The 23,262-nt window shown below is 44.7% G+C and overlaps 1 pseudogene across 1 annotated transcript in view; it reads left to right on the forward strand.

Annotated features, from left to right (window-relative positions):
• The window catches only part of LOC143281221 (galectin-9-like), a 32,273-nt pseudogene that overhangs the window by 7,699 nt on the left and 1,312 nt on the right, over positions 1 to 23,262 (forward strand). The window contains exons 3-12 of the transcript XR_013055108.1: positions 2,516 to 2,748; positions 4,771 to 4,954; positions 7,298 to 7,385; positions 10,046 to 10,247; positions 13,563 to 13,682; positions 14,552 to 14,640; positions 15,757 to 15,961; positions 17,868 to 17,987; positions 20,426 to 20,514; positions 22,111 to 22,318. The product of XR_013055108.1 is annotated as a galectin-9-like (transcript). The remainder of the gene's footprint in view (positions 1 to 2,515; positions 2,749 to 4,770; positions 4,955 to 7,297; positions 7,386 to 10,045; positions 10,248 to 13,562; positions 13,683 to 14,551; positions 14,641 to 15,756; positions 15,962 to 17,867; positions 17,988 to 20,425; positions 20,515 to 22,110; positions 22,319 to 23,262) is intronic.

Below are 23,262 nucleotides of genomic sequence, written 5' to 3' on the forward strand. Positions count from 1 at the left end.
GGTGAAGGGGCCTGGGGGGTTACGGAGGGGAGGAGGGGGTTTAGGAGTGGGGGTGGTGTGTGTCCATCGAGATCGATGATGACCATCGTTGTCATCCAGCTGGGGGATGGGGGGAGGGTGGTGGTGGGGTGGGGGGGAGGATGCTCATGAATCTATCTGTGAATGCGCAGATGGCTGAATAGTCCAATCTGCGCACGAAATGTTCGCTGACAGTTGGGGCAGACAAAGACAGGCATACCATTGTCAGGGAGCTTGTTTGCCCGTGACTTTCTGGCCTGCCTCTTCTGAACAGCTGCAGCAGTCCTGTTGGCCTCGCACAACTTGGCGCCTTTGTGCACAGCAGCACGCCATTTGTCACGGTCCACTGCAGATTCCTCCCAGGAGTCAGGGTTGATATCAAACGCTTTCAGAGAGACTTTCAGAGTATCTCTGAAGCGCTTCTTCTGACCTCCGTGTGATCTCTTCCCTTGTTGCAGCTCGCCATAGAAAAGCCTTTTGGGCAGCCGATGGTCTGGCATGCGCACCACGTGTCCAGCCCAGCGAAGCTGGGACTGCATCAGGATGGTGAAGATGCTGGGAAGGGTGGCTTTTGCGAGCACCTCTGTGTCTGGGGTCTTGTCTTGCCACTTGATGTTCAGTAGTGGGGGTAGGGAAGAGATGAAAGGGGAGTGCCGAATTTTCAACGATGATGATGAAAGCAACATGGATGTGGAGGGGGTGGGATGGGTGGGCTAAATTGCAGAAAAAAAGATCGAGAGGTCGATCCTGTGATGAGTAATGCCAAAAGATGTCATGATATAAAAGTATTATGCTCACAAATATACAACTGAAGTTTAATATCGTTTAACGTGGATTATACATATATCTGTCAGTGTATATTCTTTCCTAAAACGACTACGGTTAGACTGAGTTCACGATTAAAGAGCGAGAGAGAGGGAGAGAAAGAGGGGGAGGGAGGGAGGGTGGGAGGGAGAACTAAGCAAAACGTCTATCAAGTATGTCAGAAAGTGATACTAGGTTCACCAAGGAATACGAAAAAGTTTGCTTTAATATGAATCATCTGTCGATACATTTAAAGATTCGCCGCAAAATATACCCAGATAAATGATATACATCAGCCAGTTCAGCCCTTCCCATTGTGAAACCGGTTACGGCGATATTACAAGTTTGGGCTAAACCAAAAACGGCCTTCAAATTAACAATGAATGCAGTGCGCTTCTTTATCTATGGTAGATAGGAGCGCAGGTGTAGATGTTTTATCTGTCGGACAGGTCGATAACAATGGTTGTTTATCTCACACACGTAGGTACGTCTTGCGATAGTCTGCCGCGTGTTTAAAGGGACACACGTTATCAGGACAAAAGTGAAATCTGCTGACTTCTGAAACACAGCCCGTCTGAATCATACAGGCTGACTCACTCCCACTGTAAATCGAAGCCAGCATGCAAGCTCCCTGTTATCTAAAAATACAAAACAAAGCAAAAACTGACAGGGTTGGACTGATAATCGATTGATTGATTTGGACTGGGAATGGGGATGGATGGATTGATGAAATGATTGCCCCACGGGTCTGAGTCCTCGTGGTGGTGGAAATGGAGAGGGAGATGGGGGTGGGCGAGGTTGTGTGTGTGGTGGGGGGGGGGGGGGGGGGGGGGGGGAGTTGGGGAGGAGCTAACACATGAAGATTCCAGGTTCAAAATTTAATTAATCTTTGACCACTTTTTAAGCAATGAGGATTTCAGAAAACAGCAAAATCAAGGACACGAATAGTTTTGTGATCAGATTTGCATCAGTCAAGGCAAAAAATGTTAAACATTCGTTCATCAGCATCGAGTGTGTGTGTGTGTGAATGTGTGTGTATGTGTGTGTGTCTTTCTCTTTGCCCCTCTTTCCCGTCTTCTCAACCGGTCATGTCTCTGTAGTTTTCCTCTCCAAGGTTTCTCCCACTTCACTGCTCGGTCTTCACCTTCCGTATGATTGCAGTCTTGCTATCATCAATCGGGTATATATATATACATATATATCATTAATGGGGTGTGCTTACAGCCTTGACACCATCAATCTGTTTCAGTCCGCCCATCCTGGAGGGTGGAGTGACCGCACTGCGCGCGCGTTTGTGTGTGTGTGTGTGTGTGTGTGTGTGTGTGTGTGTGTGTGTGTGTGTGCCCATGATCGTCAGTTTTCAACGTCCTTTCAGGACAGGCGGCTGGCCGCTTTCTTGAACGTCCACCACCATACATGAACATATTTTCATTGATGCATTACGCATCTATACAGGCATGACACATGCCATTAATTCACACGTAGACAACAAGCTGAACACACACGGACCACACACCACACACCCACACACACACCCCACACACAACACACACACACAGACACACACACACACACACACACACACACCACACACACACCACACACACACACACAACACACACACACACACACACCACACACACACACACACACACACACCACTCATACAACAACTGCTCCTCCCCTTCTACAGCGTGAAAACGACCTGATCCCGGTGCCGGGGGGTTTGAACACCGGCGCCCAGATCGTGCTGCGGGGCCGCGTGCTGCCCCACGTGACGCGCTTCGCCATCAACCTCAAGTGCGGTGAGGACAGCGACGCCGACATCGCCCTGCACTTCAACCCGCGCAACGACGACGGAGACTCCGTGGTCCGCAACAGCTTCCAGGGGGGGTCCTGGCAGGGGGAGGAGAGGGACATCCCCAGGTGAGTCTGACAGGGGGAGGAGAGGGACATCCCCAGGTGAGTCTGACAGGGGGAGGAGAGGGACATCCCCAGGTGAGTCTGACAGGGGGAGGAGAGGGACAGGTGAGTCTGACAGGGGGAGGAGAGGGACATCCTCAGGTGAGTCTGACAGGGGGAGGAGAGGGACAGGTGAGTCTGACAGGGGAAGGAGAGGGACAGGTGAGTTTGTCAGGGGAAGGAGAGGGACAGGTGAGTTTGTCAGGGGAAGGAGAGGGACAGGTGAGTTTGTCAGGGGGAGGAGAGGGACAGGTGAGTCTGACAGGGGGAGGAGAGGGACAGGTGAGTTTGTCAGGGGGAGGAGAGGGACAGGTGAGTCTGACAGGGGGAGGAGAGGGACAGGTGAGTCTGTCAGGGGGAGGAGAGGGACAGGTGAGTCTGACAGGGGGAGGAGAGAGACATCCCCAGGTGAGTCTGACAGGGGGAGGAGAGGGACAGGTGAGTCTGACAGGGGGAGGGGTGCCGGTCGAGTAAAAAAAAGGACAGCTCCTGGTGTGAGAGTAATGGGAGTGGAGTGGGTGTTGGAGGCGGGGGGGGGGGGGGGGAGGGGGCGGGGGCATCGGGGTGGCTATCATTCCTAGGTGGATGTAAGTGTTGGTGTTGGAGGGGAAGCTGGAAGAGGAGGTAAAGTGATTGTGAAAGCGAGTCTTCCGCTCATGTCGTTTCCTTTTCTCTCTCACCTATCGAATATCCATGAAACGTGTTTAAATGGTTTCAATGCACGCATTAGCTGCCTCTGTCTGTCTGTCTGTCTCTTTCTCGGTGTGTGTGTGTGTGTGTGTGTGTGTGTGTGTGTGTGTGTGTGTGTGTGTGTTCTCTCTCTCACCTTCTGCATGAATATGACTGTGTGTGTGTACGCACGCGCATGAATGCATGCGTCTCTGCGTGCGTGCATGTGCATGCGTGTGTGCTTTCTACATGGATTGGAAGCCTAAAAATGATATAGGACTATGGGTGAGGGACATGTGGGTGGTGTTTGGAGGGGGTGGTGAGAGGATATCGAATGATAAGCTGGATTACAGGTCGGTTTGTGTCTGGCTGAATGGATGGAGTGGTTTGGTCGTTTGGTTTGTGAAGACGCAACGCCAGACTTTGCTCGTGCCTATGTGTGCATTCTGCTTTCTTGAATACACTTTGCCTAAGCAAGCGTGTGTGTACAATATATTGATTTCAGGTGAAGCAAACATTCCATTTAACAGTTTTCCAATGTTGTATCTGCACATGAACATAAATACCTGGCCGACTAACACCTCTATCACACCCCACACCCCCCAACTACACACACACACACACACACACACACACACACACACACACACACACACACACACACACACACACACACACACACACACACACACACACATAGTTGTCCGTACATCACAACGCACACCACCACACCACCACCCGCCACCATGGTTTGTCAACCTTCTTCATTTGATTCCTTCCCTTTCCATCTGTCATCGCTCTGCCCCTGTCTTCTTCCCCGTTCATTTTCTCTGTGAACTTTTCAACCCCAGACTTGTAGGGCAGTCAGTCGTGTCCGACTATAACCATCAGAACAGTAGAGGAGGTAACTGCTGTCCAATCTGGGCTAGAATTTGATTACAGTGGAGAGTGTCTTGCCCAAGTTACATGCCCACTCTCTCGGCCAAGAGGGTTTGAGGATAGTCGGCGTTGGGACGGTTCCCAAAGGCCAACTAGCCCCCCCCAAGGCTGCAGCACTAAAGAGCCAGCGCAATTTTGCCTCCCAGTTTTGAGTCATAGTCCTTCACAAAAGACTAAGCTGTAAATGACTTCCCATTGCAATGGAGAAACCATTGATCATACAGCTCTCACTTTGCTGTTGGCCCAACCGTGAGCTTATGTCAATGTGTGATATAAGCTGAGTGTTGGGCCGCCGCACTTGTAGTGATCACCCAAAGACAGTCATGCGCAAGTTAACCCACCTCCCACAACTCATTCCTTTCACCGCCATCCTTCCAGCTTCCCCTTCAACAACGGACGCAAGTTCACCATCCGCATCATGACCTTCCCGGACTACTACCGGATCCTGGTCAACAACTGGGACTTCGTGCGCTTTGATCACCGCATCCCGCCCTCCGAGGTTCGATTCCTGGAGCTGAGGGACGGCGCCGAGTACTACGAGGCATCCGTGCAGAACAACTGTGTGAGTGTCACTGGGGGGCTGGGAGGTGCAGGACAACTGTGTGAGTGTCACTGGGGGGTCTGGGAGGTGCAGAACAACTGTGTGAGTGTCACTGGGGGTCTGGGAGGTGCAGAACAACTGTGTGAGTGTCACTGGGGGTCTGGGAGGTACAGAACAACTGTGTGAGTGTCACTGGGGGGCTGGGAGGTGCAGAAAAACTGTGTGAGTATTACTGGGGGGCTGGGAGGTGCAGAACAACTGTGTGAGTATCACTGGGGGGCTGGGAGGTGCAGAACAACTGTGTGAGTGTCACTGGGGGGCTGGGAGGTGCAGAACAACTGTGTGAGTGTCGCTGGGGTCTTGGAGGTGCAGAACAACTGTGTGAGTGTCGCTGGGGGCTGGGAGGTGCAGGACAACTGTGTGAGTGTCACTGGGGGGTCTGGGAGGTGCAGAACAACTGTGTGAGTGTCACTGGGGGTCTGGGAGGTGCAGAACAACTGTGTGAGTGTTACTGGGGGGGCTGGGAGGTGCAGAACAACTATGTGAGTGTCACTGGGGGGCTGGGAGGTGCAGAACAACTGTGTGAGTGGGTCTGGGAGGTGCAGAACAACTATGTGAGTTTCACTGGGGGGCTGGGAGGTGCACGGAACAACTGTCTGAGTGTCACTTGGGGGCTAGGAGGTGCAGGACAACTGTGTGAGTTTCACTGGGGTGCTGGGAGGTACAGAACAACTGTGTGAGTGTCACTGGGGTCTTGGAGGTGCATAACAACTATGTGAGTTTCACTGGGGACTGGGAGGTGCAGGACAACTGTGTGAGTGTCACTGGGGGGTCTGGGAGGTGCAGAACAACTGTGTGAGTGTCACTGGGGGTCTGGGAGGTACAGAACAACTGTGAGTGTCACTGGGGGCTGGGAGGTGCAGCAGCATGTTCGCCCCCCTGTTGGTTGTTACCCCCGGGGTAAAATCTGGCCAAGCTTAATTAATCCCAGGGTCTATGTAGACGAGCCTGGAATGACACTCTGTATCACAGACTTCGCCACACTGTATTTCTCCACTGATATTATAAAGTTATTCTGATTCTGAGCTTCAGCTAGTCAGAGCTGACACCTCCCTCTCCCCGGATGGATTTTACCCCCCCTCGACACAGATATGGCGGCTAACAAAATGACCCCCGGAGGGTAATACTGGCTCAGAATTCCCTCACGTTTGCATCCGGTATGTTGTAATAGAAAGGAGGGGGTGCGGGGGGTCAGTCATGGCTTGTCCAGAATAACCCCCATTACGTTTTCAATGGTTTGATCAAACCCGTAGAAAGGGCGATTCCTGACTGAGGAGGGGGGCGGAGGAGGGAGGGGGGGGGAGGAGGCTGGGGGGTGTGGGGGGGGGGGAGTGTTGATATTGACGAACCACAAATGATCCCGAGGGTAAATCGAGACTTGCCCAGAATGACTCCAGGGAAAAATCCCGCGGCTGGGTAGTCTGAGGTTCTTACACCGGGTTGAAGTGGCGATCTTAGTGACGGCCAGCCACGTTAGGAACATTCTTAAGTCGGAGCTCTCAGCAGTGCGAAGTTTGCTTAGCGTAAGAATTTTCCTGAGTCTATGGTAATTCCATAGACATCGTAAAAGTCTTTTTTTTTTAACGCTATGTAAACTTAGCCGCTGCTAAGATCTTTTGTGTAATTCAGCCCAGGTGTTGTGTGTAAAAATGATTTTTCATCACATCCAATGTGGACATTTGTGGTAAGCTGTGTGTTTTAGTTATCACGAAGGAGAAACAAGCCAGGAGGATGACACCCCAGTGGCTGAAGGGACGGGATGTAAATTATCTAACACCACACTGACGCAACTCACCAGAACGACACGTTCAGATGGGCAGTGCAGATGCCTTTTCTGTGTTGGGTGTATTGTGATTCGAATTCACTAACGAAAAAGTAAATTTGGCTCGCTGCTAACTGAATTACACAAGAACACTTTTTGTGCTTTATTAATATGGCTCTTTCTGAAAAAAAAGGGGCGCCAGCCGGTTCTATTCTTTTTTGTGCAAAGGAATCGATATTTAAATTAGCTGTGTAATTTATGCAAAGACAAGTCAGATCTATTTTTTGTGAAAAAACAGACAAACAAAATAATGACTGTTTAGTTACTCCATAATGAATTATTCTAATCGTAAGAAAAACAATTTTATTAGTAATAATTCGGCTCTCTGTCTCTTGTACAATCCGTTCAGATTGGCTCTTTGACTTCAAACAAAATCATACTCTCACATAAAGGAAAGCTATAAATGTTCATCATCTGTCACAACAACAAAGTAAGCTCCCTTATCCAATGGATCCTGTTTGTTGTCTTGTTGCATGACCCAGCGGGCACCCTTCTTCGGCCACTTCCCGGGTGGACTGAGGGTCGGCAGGCCGTGCGGGTGCGTGGGATGGTCAAGGACGATGCTGAGGGGTGAGTTTGGCCATGGCTGTGGTGGTAGTGGTTTGTCAAGTGTATAGAGTTCGAATACGTACACCCCCGAAAACTGATTATGGCTGCTTACATGGCGGGGTAAAAACGGTCATACACGTAAAAGCCCACTCGTGTACATACGAGTGAACGTGGGAGTTGCAGCCCATGAACGAAGAAGAAGAAGAAGAATACGAGTGACACCCATTTTTGACAGCATCAGACAAAATGCTACAGAACCTGCCCAAATTCCGCTAAATTCCACTTGTCTTCTGAATTAAAACAGCAGCAGCAACAACAAAACAGTATTGTTAAATTTGAAATCCGTCTCTCCTAATTTATTTCCGATAGAACTTTTGTCTATTGCTGGGCGAAAACAACTCGTTAATGTGCGTTTACTACTTTGCTCTCGTGACATTTTTGTTTTTAGTTAGTTGTTTGGTTTTTTCACACTCTTTTGGTTTGTATGGTGTGTGTAAAAAAAATGTATGTGTGTATAGTCTCAAGGCCCCCAGTGTTATATGAAATAAAAAATGTATGTGTTTATAGTCTCAAGGCCCCCAGTGTTATATGAAATAAAAAATGTATGTGTGTATAGTCTCAAAGCCCCCAGTGTTATATGAAATAAAAAAATGTATGTGTGTATAGTCTCAAGGACCCCGGTGTTATATGAAATAAAAAAATGTATGTGTGTATAGTCTCAAGGCCTCCAGTGTTATATGAAATTTTAAAAAAAGTATGTGTGTACAGTCTCAAGGCCCCCAGTGTTATATTAAATAAAAAAAAGTATGTGTGTATAGTCTCAAGGACCCCGGTGTTATATGAAATAAAATCCTAAGACCCACAGATGCAAACATGAATTTTGTAACTGCTGTTGCAGCAGTGATGTAATTCAAAAAAAAAAATCTTCTTATTCGTATTCAAAATTCATAGTTTTCCTTCTTATTCGCATTATCTTAATCAGTCCTGTAATTGGCAGTCTGCTGTTTGTTTTTTGTTTGTTTTTATGCTTTTTTTGTTTTTTGTTGTTGTTGCTTGTCTGATCTGTAGCTGTGATGACGAAACAATGACTGTTTCTATTGATGATACGTTGTTCTGTTGACATGTCCGCACATGTCTTGCGAGTAACGGCGTAGATACAGACTGCAGACTAAAAGGTTCCAGACTCATATATATATATATATATATATATATATATATATATATATATATATATATATATATATATATATATATATATATATAAAGAGAGAGAGAGAGAGAGAGAGAGAGAGAGAAATATCAAGTCCACATTGGCCATGTTTTGTCCGCTAACGCTGTCAAAAAGTGCACACCACACGGACCTGCCCTCTGTTTTACATTCAAAGTGCTCTGCCCTTCGGCATCCAAGCAAGACCTGAGTTCCAAGTTCCGAGGCTTCAACTCCCAATCTGCCATTCATATGGGTGCCGCCCTCTCATCGGGTAGAATTGACGGATTAATCAAGGCTTACCTTAAGTCAACGTTTCATCGGGGTTGTGCCCTACAGAAGGGCGCCCCCCAAAGAACTATGGTCCCACCCTTCCAGTCAGCTAATGTGGATTCATCCCTTAGTTCTTCCGGACCCTAAAAGCCAGGGTGTTCTTGGTTCGAGACTGATGACCCAGCATGTACGTTTATATGTATTTGACTGTGCTTTCATATCTGTGAAACTGCATGTTTGGTGCATATCCGTTATGCATGTGTGGGTGTATGTGTGAATGTGTGTCTTCATGTTTTACATTTATTTGCTTATTTATCATCATTGTTTTATTTTTTATTTTTTTTATATATTTTTTATATATTTTTTTATATCTATTTTAAAAAATTATTTTATTATTATTATTACTACTACCTTTTTCTATATTATAATTATTATTTATTTATTTATTTATTTATTTATTTATTTATTTATTTATTTATGTAAGCTTATCTATTATTTATTCCCCCCCCCACCCCCCTTTTTTCTCAAGGCCTGACTAAGCGCGTTGGGTTACGCTGCTGGTCAGGCATCTGCTTGGCAGATGTGGTGTAGCGTATATGGTTTTGTCCGAACGCAGTGACGCCTCCTTGAGCTATTGAAACTGAAACTGAAACTGACCCAGCAGCTAGCTCGCACAATCAATCGAAATCCTTTCGGGGCGTCCTCTCACAGCTAGGAAAGCGCTCAACAAGTACGCATTATTATTATTGTTATCATTATTTTATAATAATAATAATATCTTATAAAAATATATTATCATTGCAGGGCAGAACTTCGATCACACTTCAGTTTACAGTATCAGTATCAGTAGCTCAAGGAGGCGTCACTGCGTTCGGTCAAATCCATATACGCTACACCACATCTGCCAAGCAGATGCCTGACCAGCAGCGTAACCCAACGCGCTTAGTCAAGCCTTGAGAAAAAAAATAAAAATAAAATAAAATAATATGAAATGAAAAAAAAAGAAGATAATTTACAGTCTCGTTAAAATTTCCAAGTATTCCCCCAGAGAGGGCACCACCCATATAAATGTCAAACCGGGGGGGGGGGGCAGTCTTCAAGCCTGGAAACTTGGAGCTAACTTCAACCTAAAAAAGGTGAGTCAGTCTCGTTGACTCTTTCATGAGCACCTTGCTGACCGACGGCCTGACCATTGTGGCAGGTTCGCGGTGAACTTCCAGTGTGACAGTGACGGGGAAAACATCGGCATGCACTTCAACCCGCGCCAGAACGAGGACGACGTGATCCTCAACACCTGCATGGGAGGGGACTGGGGGGAGGAGCAGAGGGGATGCGACGACTTCCCCTTCAGGAGGGGGGAGTTCTTCGACGCCTTCTTCATCGCCACCGAGGGGCAGTTCAACGTAAGCGTTTGTCATGATGACGATGATGTTGATGTTGTTCATCATCACCGTCATCATCAACAGTAGCAGCATCGTCGTCATTATCTTCTAATGGCTTCCTCTATCGATATCATGTCAAGTTATGCTGCATTTAGCCTAGAAGACCATAAAAAGGCCATTTCAAGGATGCACTACATCGATTTTTTTTTTTTTTAGGGGGTGGTGGTGGTGGTGGTGGTAATGGGGTGGATTTTTTTGTTTGCTTGCTTGCTGGCTTTCTTTTCTGCATTTGATTGTTTTATATCTCCTTCCATTTTTCTTCTGTCTACCTCCATCTTTTTTCCTTGTTTTCTCCCCCCCCCCTCTCTCTCTCTCTCTCTCTCTCTCTCTTCAGGTCTCATCAGGTATGTAACAACTATACCAGCGAAAAAGAAATATATATGACCTTGCATCTGTAACCAAGAGTCCCTGAAACAAGGCCACGATCAATCGTTTATTCACCTTTACGGCGATCTGGCTGATGGTTAGGAAACAAACGACATGCGTAAGCAGCAGCAGCACTTTGGCTTAAAGCTGTTTCCTTCGCGAAAGGTGCATAGTGACTAACGTGTAGTTCGCTCAATACAAGAAGAGACAGCCGGTGATGGACTGCATGCAGCACGACTTGCGCCCGAGCCCGACAATGACCCGTTAACAGGTGTAAAAACAACGTTATGTCGGTGGTTATATCAACTGAGCTGTACTCGACCGGTTTCGACTGATGACCTGTGAATTCAGCTGTCCGCGCGCGCACACACACACGCACACACACACACACAAGGGGGAAGGAGCGATGAGGGTGGAAGGAAGCCAGGTGGAAGAGGAGGATGAGAGAAGGAGAAGGAAAGAGAGAGGAAAACAGAGAGATAGAGATTTCGGTGATGGTGGTGGTGATGGTGAGTGTGTGTGTGTGTGCGTGTGCGTGTGTGTGAGAGAGAGCTTTGAGAACGATGTACGCGGGGCTGCTGACTGAAGCAAGCCCTGAAGTGGTTTGGTTCAGACAACAGTTTTTTGGGTGGCACGAAACTGTGACTACATCCTTCCAGTTGTCAAGTCTCATGGACAACTGCCTGAATGATGAAACAAAAAACTGATCTTATTCGTCCATTACCCCACCCCCACCCCACTCTCTCCCTCCCCCACGTGTATGTCTTATTTCTGTCACTCCACCACCACCACCACCACCCCTCGTCTCGACCCCTCACCCTTTCCATGGTCCCCCCCCCCACCCCCTCTCTCTGTCCCTGTGTCTCTGTATGTCTGTCTCTGACTCTCTCTCTCTCTTTCTTTGGCTTCTTCAGCTTTGTTCCCTCTTTAGGGCCAGGGCTGGATGTTAAAAAAAAAAGAAAAAAAAGAGAAGAATTTTCTTGTTTATCTATTACCCTCGATAACAGATTTTGTCTTGTCTTGTCTCTCTCTCTCTCTCTCTCTCTCTCTCTCCTCATTTCCTTTCTCTGTCTCTGTGTGTCTGTTTGTCTTCTGTCTGTCTCTCATTACCATGCTTATGACTTTATGTAGTATTGTGTAGTGCATGCTTATGACTTTATGAAGTATTGTGTAGTGCATGCTTATGACTTTATGAAGTATTGTGTAGTGCATGCTTATGACTTTATGAATTATTGTGTAGTGCATGCTTATGACTTTATGTAGTATTGTGTAGTGCATGCTTATGACTTTATGAAGTATTGTGTAGTGCATGCTTATGACTTTATGAAGTATTGTGTAGTGCATGCTTATGACTTTATGAAGTATTGTGTAGTGCATGCTTATGACTTTATGTAGTATTGTGTAGTGCATGCTTATGACTTTATGTAGTATTGTGTAGTGCATGCTTATGACTTTATGTAGTATTGTGTAGTGCATGCTTATGACTTTATGAATTATTGTGTAGTGCATGCTTATGACTTTATGTAGTATTGTGTAGTGCATGCTTATGACTTTATGAAGTATTGTGTAGTGCATGCTTATGACTTTATGAAGTATTGTGTAGTGCATGCTTATGACTTTATGAAGTATTGTGTAGTGCATGCTTATGACTTTATGTAGTATTGTGTAGTGCATGCTTATGACTTTATGTAGTATTGTGTAGTGCATGCTTATGACTTTATGAAGTATTGTGTAGTGCATGCTTATGACTTTATGTAGTATTGTGTAGTGCACGCTTATGACTTTATGAATTATTGTGTAGTGCATGCTTATGACTTTATGTAGTATTGTGTAGTGCACGCTTATGACTTTATGTAGTATTGTGTAGTGCACGGTTATGACTTTAGTATTGTGTAGTGCATGCTTATGACTTTATGTAGTATTGTGTAGTGCATGCTTATGACTTTATGAATTATTGTGTAGTGCATGGTTATGACTATGTAGTATTGTGTAGTGCATGCTTATGACTTTATGAAGTATTGTGTAGTGCATGCTTATGACTTTATGTAGGATTGTGTAGTGCATGCTTATGACCTTATGTAGTATTGTGTAGTGCATGCTTATGACTTCATGTAGTATTGTGCAGTGCATGCTTATGACTTTATGTAGTATTGTGTAGTGCATGCTTATGACTTTATGTAGTATTGTGTAGTGCATGCTTATGACTTTATGAAGTATTGTGTAGTGCATGCTTATGACTTTATGTAGTATTGTGCAGTGCATGCTTATGACTTTATGAAGTATTGTGTAGTGCATGCTTATGACTTTATGTAGTATTGTGTAGTGCATGCTTATGACTTTATGTAGTATTGTGTAGTGCATGCTTATGACTTTATGTAGTATTGTGTAGTGCATGCTTATGACTTTATGTAGTACTGTGCAGTGCATGCTATGCTACGACTTAAATGTATTATTGTGTAGTGTAGACCCTGTTTCAGGGCAGGGGACTGGATGTAAAACAGCGCGCCAGTGCTTATCATCCTCGAAAATAAGGAATTTGTCTTGTCTCTCTCTCTCTCTCTCTCTCTCTCTCTCTCTCTCTCCCTCCCTCCCTCCCTCCCTCTCTCTGTTTGTCTCTCTCTCTCTCTCTGTTTTTTGTTTGTTGTTTATTTGTGTAATCTTCGTAATATTTGGTGCGTTAGTGTTTTGTTTGATGTGACTTTTTTTCTTTCTTTTTTTTTTCTTCTTTTTTTTCTCTCCTAGATGATTGGATGTAACGACACTGTCACCTTCCCCTGTTTCTTCCCCTGTCATATGGGCTGTTAAGCTAATAACAGTAAAGGGTCAAAAAGTCAAATCTCTCTCTCTCTCTCTCTCTCTCTCTCTCTCTCTCTCTCTCTCTCTCTCTCTCTCTCTGTGTCCTGTACCCAGGTGTACGTGAACGAGAAGTTCTTCACGATCTACAACTACCGCTGCGACCACCGGGACATCTGCCACCTGACCGTTAGAGGGGACGTGGAGCTGATGGATGTGGAGCTGCTGGACCCGCTGGTGGGTACTGCTGGGCTGTAGGTAGAGAGATTGGTAGGTGGGTAGGTAGGTAGGTAGGTAGGTGGGTAGGTAGGTGGGTGGGTAGGTAGGTAGGTAGGTAGGTAGGCAGGTAAGCCTAGGTGGATAGACAGACAGACAGATAGGTAGATATATGGATATACAAATAGATAGATGGACACACACACACACACACACACACACACACACACACACACACACACAGATGACTTTTTCTTCTTCTTTTTCCATTCAGCGTTATACCACCCTTCACACACTCTCTCTCTCTTAACTACTCTATTTCTGAATTTGTATGTTTCATATTTGATTCAACAATCTTTTACGCCACCAGGCTTTGCCCACCCTTTCATTTGTTCATTCATTCATTCCTTCTCTCTCTCTCTCTCAACTTGACAAGGATTTCGAATTTCAGCCAGTTACATGATATGTTTTTCTTTTTCGTTTTTTGTTGTTGTTGTTGTTGTTGTTGTTCAACCTTGGCCAGTCTTGCACAGTGTTCAGAGCTATATCAAAAGCATCTCTCCAAAACGCATGCCAAAGTAAACGATGTATCAACCTATACAGTTGCTGCTTTGCACTTTCTTTAAACGAACATGTGTTATTATTAAGAATATATTCTAACACAGCCCGAAAACAATCTTAATTAATCAGTATACCCAGTTGTCTTAATCCATGCCATTCCCAGAATCTGAAGAAAAAAACGACATCATCCACTTTTCTTTACAAGACACACGCGTGCGACGTCAGAGGAGCGATACTTAACGCTGACCACAGAGCATCAGTGCTGGAAGTTTTTGATTTAATTACAGATGTGTGTGTGTGTGTGTGTGTGTGTGTGTGTGTGTGTGCAGCCTGATGACTTCATCAAGGAGATTCCGCAGGGAATGGAGAAGAACGACCTGGTCGTCATCAAGGGATTCTTCTATCCCGAAGGCAACAAGTCAGTACTGTTCTTCACACTCCTCTGTTCCTTCCTTCCTTCTTCACCTCAGTGTGTATTTACTGGCAGTGTGTGTGCATGTGCGCATATACATACATACATACATACATGTGTGTGTGTGTGTGTGTGTGTGTGTGTGTGTGTGTGTGTGTGTGTGTGTGTGTGTGTGTGTGTGTGTGTGCAGTGCTTGCATGTATGAGTATGCACAAGTTTTCATATTGATATGCACTTGTGTGTATCCTAATTTCTACTGTATCTGTGTTTGTGTATGATTTTTTTTTTATATGTTCTTATCTTGGTAATAAAGACATATTCTATTCTATTCTATTTTATTTTCTCTCTCTCTATGTATATATATATATATACATGACCCTGTGCTCTCGGAAAAGAAAGAGTCAGTTCTGTCTCTCTATCTCTTCCTTTCTCAGTGATTTCGATTTCACTGAGTTATTCTTATTTTTGTTGCTTATTATTTCAAAATCACCTATCAGTTAGCGAGCATTTGAATGGGTATAAAGGGAAATTTTACGTTTTCTTTGTTTGAAGCATACAAAGCTTATATGAGATAAAGGTGCTCTTTTTCTTCTTTTTTCTTTTTCTTTTTCAATAATTAGTGCTCAGTTTCCTGCAGATCCCCCAAAACAGTGACAGACCAGTGGTCACTCTATGGCAGGAACGATGTGAGTGATAAGAAACTCTAGGGAGAGCTGGACAGTACAAGGTCTTCAGAGAAGAAGTCCCCCTCAGTCAAGTGTTTCGGCCCTTAACTCCTTACACTTTAAGGGGGCCGGGCCGCACCCAGGTCATGACTCCTGGATGCCATTGTATTGCCGCCTTTTCTTTCTTTTTTTCCCCCCCTGGTCCTCAGCAGGTTCGAACCCGCGCCTCCAGGGTGGTCGCCACTTCAGGACTGAGTCACCTTTTCTGGCAGACGTTTTAACCACTGAGCCATCGTACGACTAGTTTGAGTTTTCCTCCTCGACCAGATCCAGCTGGAACTCTTTTCTGCTGCTTCTGCCATTGCCTTGAGAGCCGCAGGAAGGAAGGAAGGGAGGAAGGGAGGAAGGAAGCCTTCTGAAGTGAAGTGAACTGAACAGTGTGTGTTTGTGGTTTTAGTTTTGCCGTCAACCTGATCAAGGGCACGTGCTGTGATGACGACATCGCCATGCACTTCAACCCGCGGCGCAACGAGGGGGAGGTGGTCATCAACTCCAAGGAGGGCGGGGACTGGGAGGAGGAGGAGCGACACCCCATCCCCTGCTGCATGACTGAGATGGTGCCCTTTGAGCTGCAGATCCTGGCCAAGTCCAACAAGTTCAAGGTCCCTGTGCTGTTTTTGTTGTTGCTGTTAGTATTGTTTGGTGTTACAGTAATTATTAGGCTGTGTGCAGATGGCATTTGTAAATAGGCTTCAAGGTTCTAGTTTCGTGCTGTGTGTGTGTGTGTGTGTGTGTGTGTGTGTGTGTGTGTGTGTGTGTGTGTGTGTGTGTGTGTGTGTTGTGCCTCATAAAAAGGGGTATTTTGTTTTCCACATTTCGATGATGATGATGATGAACGAGAATGGAACTGATGAAGATGCCGCTTTGCCCTGGGGTACATTTAGGTTGGGGGGCGGCTTGACAAGATTGTACTCCCATAACATATCCCGGCTGTAAGAGAGAGTCAGAATTTTGAGATCCACAAGAATTTTGAGATCCACAAGTGTGAGGAACGGAGGGAGAGAGAGAGAGACAGACAGACAGAGAGAGAAAAGGGCACACACACACACACACACACACACACACACACACACACACACACACACACACACACACAGAGAGAGAGAGAGAGAGAGAGAGAGAGAGAGAGAGAGAACACGAAACCAGAACCTTGAAGCCCATTTACAGGCCCATCACCCATGTACCCATGTATAAGTTGTGTTCAATTACCAAATCATTATTCGTCAAAACGACTACGAGCTGACGGTATCGGAATACAAAAAAATTAATAGTATCCAATGAACTGATGTACGGTATATACATGAAAATGGTATCCAATGAACTCTAATGTTACCTGGTCAACTGGCAGGAAATAAATGATACCCAGTGTAGGTATACAGGTGTACTGACAGGATATGAATGATTAACAATCTACAGGTGAACTGACAGGATATATATAGTTAATAATGTACAGGTGTACTGACAGGATATATATAGTTAACAATGTACAGGTGAACTGACAGGATATATATATAGTTGACAATGTAAGGTGTACTGACAGGATATAGATAATTAACAATGTACATGTGTACTGACGGGATATGAATAATTAACAATCTACAGGTGAACTGACAGAATGTATATAGTTAACAATGTAAGGTGTACTGACAGGATATAGATAATTAACAATGTACTGGTGTACTGACGGGATATGAATGATTAACAATGTACAGGTGTACTGACAGGATATAGATAATTAACAAATACACAGGTGTACTAACAATGTACAGGTAGACTGACAGGATATGAATAATTAAAAATGTACAGGTGTACTGACAGAAAGGAATGATTAACAATGTACAGGTGTACTGACAGAATATGAATAATTAACAATGTACAGGTGTACTGACAGGATATGAATAATTAACAATGTACAGGTGTACTGACAGGATATGAATAATTAACAATGTACAGGTGTACTGACAGGATATGAATAATTAACAATGTACAGGTGTACTAACAGGATATGAATAATTAACAATGTACAGGTGTACTAACAGGATATGAATAATTAACAATGTACAGGTGTACTGACAGAATATGAATAATTAACAATGTACAGGTGTACTGACAGGATATGAATAATTAACAATGTACAGGTGTACTGACAGGATATGAATAATTAACAATGTACAGGTGTACTGACAGAAAATGACTGATTAACAATGTACAGGTGTACTGACAGGATATGAATAATTAACAATGTACAGGTGTACTGACAGGATATGAATAATTAACAATGTACAGGTGTACTGACAGGATATGAATAATTAACAATGTACAGGTGTACTGACAGGATATGAATAATTAACAATGTACAGGTGTACTGACAGGATATGAATAATTAACAATGTACAGGTGTACTGACAGGATATGAATAATTAACAATGTACAGGTGTACTGACAGGATATGAATAATTAACAATGTACATGTGTACTGACAGGAAATGACTGATTGACAATGTACAGGTGTACTCCAACGACCGCAAGCTGTGCAAGTTCCGTGCACGTGATGACATCGATAGTGTCCGAGCGATCAACGTGCGCGGTGAGGCCTACATCTACGAGGTCAAGCTTCTGAGGAGACTGGTCAGTTCTTAAGACACTGGACGTCTTGTTATGCAGTCATATTTCAATTTTGGTTAATGTAGCTGCACATTTGTCGTTTACCATGCAAACTGCTGATGTGTTGTTTTTTTTCAGGGCGAAGTTTTTCAGCGACTTGTCCGAGTCAGTAAAGAGTCGTATGTAGATTTAAGCAATTATGTTGTGCACTTCTATAAACTAATGGTGGTGAATTTTTTTAGCCCCGTCTTCAATGAGTCAGGACTCCGAAATCTGAGCAAATTGCTGTGCACTTTAGATTCACCGCCCAGGCTATCGACTGTATTTTTAAAGGATGAAATTTTTTTGAATCTTTTCAAAGAATTAGTCCACATTTTAAAAAAATTTTTTATTTATTTATTTTTATTTATTTTTTTTTTTTTTGCTGTACACTTGTAGCTGACAAGACAAACTGTTGGTATGATACCGTGAGAACCGTAAGCGTCTTTTCAAACAGTCACTAAATGTGGAGTGATGGCCTACTAGAGGTAACGTGTCCGCCAAGGAAGCGAGAGAATCTGAGCGCGCTGGTTCGAATCACGGCTCAGCCGCCGATATTTTCTCCCCCTCCATTAGACCTTGAATGGTGATCTGGACGCTAGTCATTCGGATGAGACGATAAACCGAGGTCCCGTGTGCAGCACGCACTTAGCGCACGCAAAAGAACCCACGTCAACAAAAGGGTTGTTCCTGGCAAATAATTGTAGAAAAATTCAATTCGATAGGAAAAACAAATAAAAAAAACTGCACGCAGGAAAAAGTAAAAAAAAAAAAAGGGTTCTCCGTGAGGAGAGCAGCCCGAATTTCACACAGAAATCTGTTGTGATGAAAAGAAATGCAAATACAAATACAAATGTCAGCAATGTTGCTTTGACACTTGCAGTTTACCGCTCAAACTACGTGTATGATATTCTTTTTCAGGTCAAAGTTTTCCAGCGTCTTTTCAGTCTAAAGTAAAGTGAGCGTTAATTGTTGCTGTACATTTTACCACACAAACTGTTGATGTGACACTTGCGAGAGGATGTATCTTTTTTTTCAGAATCTTTGTAATATGGAAGTAGTCCTAAATGTAAGCATTGTTCTGTACACTTGTAGGTATAATCCACCACACACTAAATGTAAGCATTGTTGCTGTACACTCGTAGGTATAATCCACCACACACTAAATGTCAGCATTGTTGCTATACACTCGTTGGTATAATCCACCACACACTAAATGTCAGCATTGTTGCTGTACACTCGTAGGTATAATCCACCACACACTAAATGTCAGCATTGTTGCTGTACACTCGTAGGTATAATCCACCACACACTAAATGTCAGCATTGTTGCTATGCACTGTAGGTATAATCCACCACACACTAAATGTCAGCATTGTTGCCGTACACTCATAGGTATAATCCACCACACACTAAATGTCAGCATTGTTGCTGTACACTCGTAGGTATAATCCACCACACACTAAATGTCAGCATTGTTGCCGTACACTCGTAGGTATAATCCACCACACACTAAATGTCAGCATTGTTGCTGAACACCTGTAGGTATAATCCACCACACACTAAATGTCAGCATTGTTGCTGTACACTCGTAGGTATAATCCGCTACACACTAAATGTCAGCATTGTTGCTGTACACTCGTAGGTATAATCCACCACACACTAAATGTCAGCATTGTTGCTGTACACTTGTAGGTATAATCCACCACACACTAAATCTAAGCATTGTTGCTGTACACTCGTAGGTATAATCTACCACACACTGAATGTCAGCATTGTTGCTGTACACTTGTAGGTATAATCCACCACACACTAAATGTCAGCATTGTTGCTGTACACTTGTAGGTATAATTGATTGATTGATTGATGTGAATACTTATATAGCGCCTATCCTCGGTCAGAGACCAAGCTCTAAGCGCTTTACATACTTGGGGACTTTTGCACCACAGGCTGCCTACCTGGGTAGAGCCGACTGACGGCTGCCACTGGGCGCTCATCATTCGTTTCCTGTGTCATTCAATCACATTTCAGACGCACACGCATACACACCCAGACAGACATGTAACATTTTACGTGTATGACCGTTTTTATTTACCCCGCCATGTAGGCAGCCATACTCCGTTTTCGGGGGTGTGCATGCTGGGTATATTCTTGTTTCCATAACCCACCGAATGCTGACATGGATTACAGGCTCTTTAACGTGCGTATTTGATTTTCTGCGTGCGCATACACACGAAGCGGGTTCAGGCACTAGCAGGTCTGCACGTATGTTGACCTGGGAGATCGGAAAAATCTCCACCCTTTACCCACCAGGTGCACCGAGATTCGAACCCGGGACCCTCAGATTGAAAGTCCAGCGCTTTAACCACTCGGCTATTGCACCCGTCAATCCACCACACAAACTATGGATGTGACGTGTTTCAGGATGAGCCCTTCACAGACTCTGTGCCCGGCAACCTGGAGCCAGGCAACTGGGTCCTGCTGTACGGAGCTCCCGATGATGATGCTGATGGGTGAGCTTTCCGGAAGCCTTCAGTGGTTGTTTATCTACCTTGCATTTTCCATGAAGTCGTGTGTGTGTGTGTGTGTGTGTGTGTGTGTGTGTGTGTGTGTGTGTGTCGGGGTTCGTGTACTTTTGTGTGTAGGTGGGCCTGTGCACTTTTGTCTGTGTGTGTGTGTGTGTGTGTGTGTGTGCCGTGGAAGCTGCGATACGTAGCCTAGGAATGAGCGTGTGTGTGGGTGGGGGGTTGGGGGGGGGGGGGGCAAGGTGCAGGGTGATTTCGGAGATGCGGTGTGTGTGTGTGTGTGTGTGTGTGTGTGTGTGTGTGTGTGTGTGTGTCGGGGCTCGTGTGCTTTTGTGTGTAGGTGGGCCTGTGCACTTTGTGTTTGTGGAACTGCTTTTTTTTGTTTTTTTGTTTTTGTTTTTTGCATGTCTGTTGTGCATGTCTGTTGTGCATTTGTGTGTGTGTGTGTGTGTGTGTGTGTGTGTGTGTGTTACATTTATTCGCTTGTTTGTTTATTTATTATCATTATTGTATTTTCATTTTATTTTTTCACATTTATATATATATATATTTTTTTTTTAATTATCTACTCATTTTATACATATGCGGTGTTTGGAAGTTAGCAATAAAAGTAAATAGTGTAGAAGTAAGCTCCATTGGCTCCCTGTCTCACACAGAATAAAGTATAAGATCAGCACTCTATTGTTATAAATGTATTCACAAATCTGCCCCTTCCTATCTCTGTGGCTGCCTTCACCTCTACACTCCATCTCGCTCTCTTCGATCGGCTTCGGATCCACTCTGTTTACGCACACCCATATTCAAACACTCCACTTTTGGCCGCCGTTCTTTCTCTGTCTCTGGACCTTGCATTTGGAATGAACTCACGCTTCTTCAGGTCTCCGCACTCAGCTCTTTCATGTCTGGCCTTAAAACCCAACTCTTCACAAGATAGCCTCCCTCCTCTGCCTCTTCCTTGTCTTCAGTTTTAGTGTTATGCATGCGTGTGAATGACTGGTGTGAAAGCGCTTCGATTTGTCTCTGCACAAGATTCAGCGCAATATAAATACTATCATTATTATCATTATTTTTTCTTCCTTTATTTCAGTTGTAAATGTCAGTTATGTGCAGTCAGCTGTTGTTGTTTTTTTCCTTCTTGTATTTCAGTTACCATATTCACATACTGGCGTCTGTGACGCTGCATTTACTTTGACTTTTTTTTTTGAAGGCTTTAATGATGGTCCTGCCACATGTGCTTACTAACTCACTTACATAGTGCCTATCTTCCATGACAAACCCCAAGCGCTTTCACAAACACAAAGTCGTCTTGCACAACAGGCTACCTAGCTGGGTTTAGCCGATCAGCAGCTGCCTTCAGGCGCTCATGATTTGTTTCCTGTGTCATTTTGTCCGGCTTCAGCCAAGCACACAGTTTCAATTTCAAAGAGGTGTCAGACCATGCGGACAGATCCATACAAGCAACACCACATCTGCTGTATAATAAATGAAAAAGAAAAAGGCTAACAGATGCCTGATCTTCCCGCAAACCCAATGCACTGATCACACCCACGTGTATATCGGAGTGCTCTGTGTGTCCCCCTGCAGATTTGCTGTCAACCTGCAGTGTGGACCTGATGCGGGCAGCGACGACATCGCCTTCCACTTCAACCCCCGCTTCAACGAGGGGCAGGTGGTGCGCAACTCGCGTGAGGGTGGTGACTGGGGAGGGGAGGAGAGGGACCAGCCTTACTTCCCCTTCGAACCCGAAGACAAGTTCGAGCTGGCTTTCGTCATGCTGCAACATGGCATCAGAGTAAGAAAACTTTTTCTTCCCCCCCTTTTTTTTTGTTTCTGTATAGGAAAGGCAGAAAAAACCTAACTTTTCAAGGAGCTGGCTACATTCTACCACTAAGTCAGTAACCCCCCACCCCTCACCACCTCCCGTCACAATGACTGCCAGGCAACTGGATTCTGCGACGTACTCATCAAGATCAAGACTAGAGTCATTGCAGAATAGACAGGACTTGCAGAGACCCTGGCTTTGGCACACAATTGACAGACCAGGATGATATCTCATGAGCAGCTCTTTAGTGTGGTACCCCTATGAGTCTTCTTAAAGAAGAAGGAAAAGAAAGAAAGAAAGAAAGAAAGAAGACTGCCACACCCCCATGAACAAGGATGGGGGAACAAACTGCAAACTCCCAGAAGAATAGTTGTGGAGTTTTAAAATAGTGCAATCGGCAACCCAGACTCTCAATTTTGAGGTCATGGGCGTGTCCTTACAGCACCTGGTGTTGTGGAGAAGATTGCTGACAGGACTGACATTATTCTGGTTCCCCCAGGTGAACCTGTGGATGACCTGCCAGTGCCTGAACCCCCCCCACCCCTCCCCCTCCCGCCCTCCTCATCGTCCAGACGCTCCTCCCCTTTCCTGTACAAACACACACACAATATCAAATACGCACATACTTAAACATTATACCATTCACATCAGAGTTCAGAACATTATGGAAAGATACAAATGCCCAGCTTGTGCCAACTATCACTCAGCATGGACACTGGCCATTAATGAAAAAGAGGACAATGCACAGGTTGGAAAATTCAGCAGATCCCGCTAATGGAACTTAAAAGCCAAAGGTTAAGGGTTTAGACTGTTTTCAAGTAAAATTCTTTGCAGAACACCAAGGTATTTATTTTATTAGATTTTTTTTCTACAGAGATTTTGGAACACAGTGGTGTGCTTCTAAACGGTGCAGT

The sequence above is a fragment of the Babylonia areolata genome, chromosome 4, assembly GCF_041734735.1.
Source record: "Babylonia areolata isolate BAREFJ2019XMU chromosome 4, ASM4173473v1, whole genome shotgun sequence".
In the NCBI taxonomy this organism is placed as follows: Eukaryota; Metazoa; Mollusca; class Gastropoda; order Neogastropoda; family Buccinidae; genus Babylonia; species Babylonia areolata.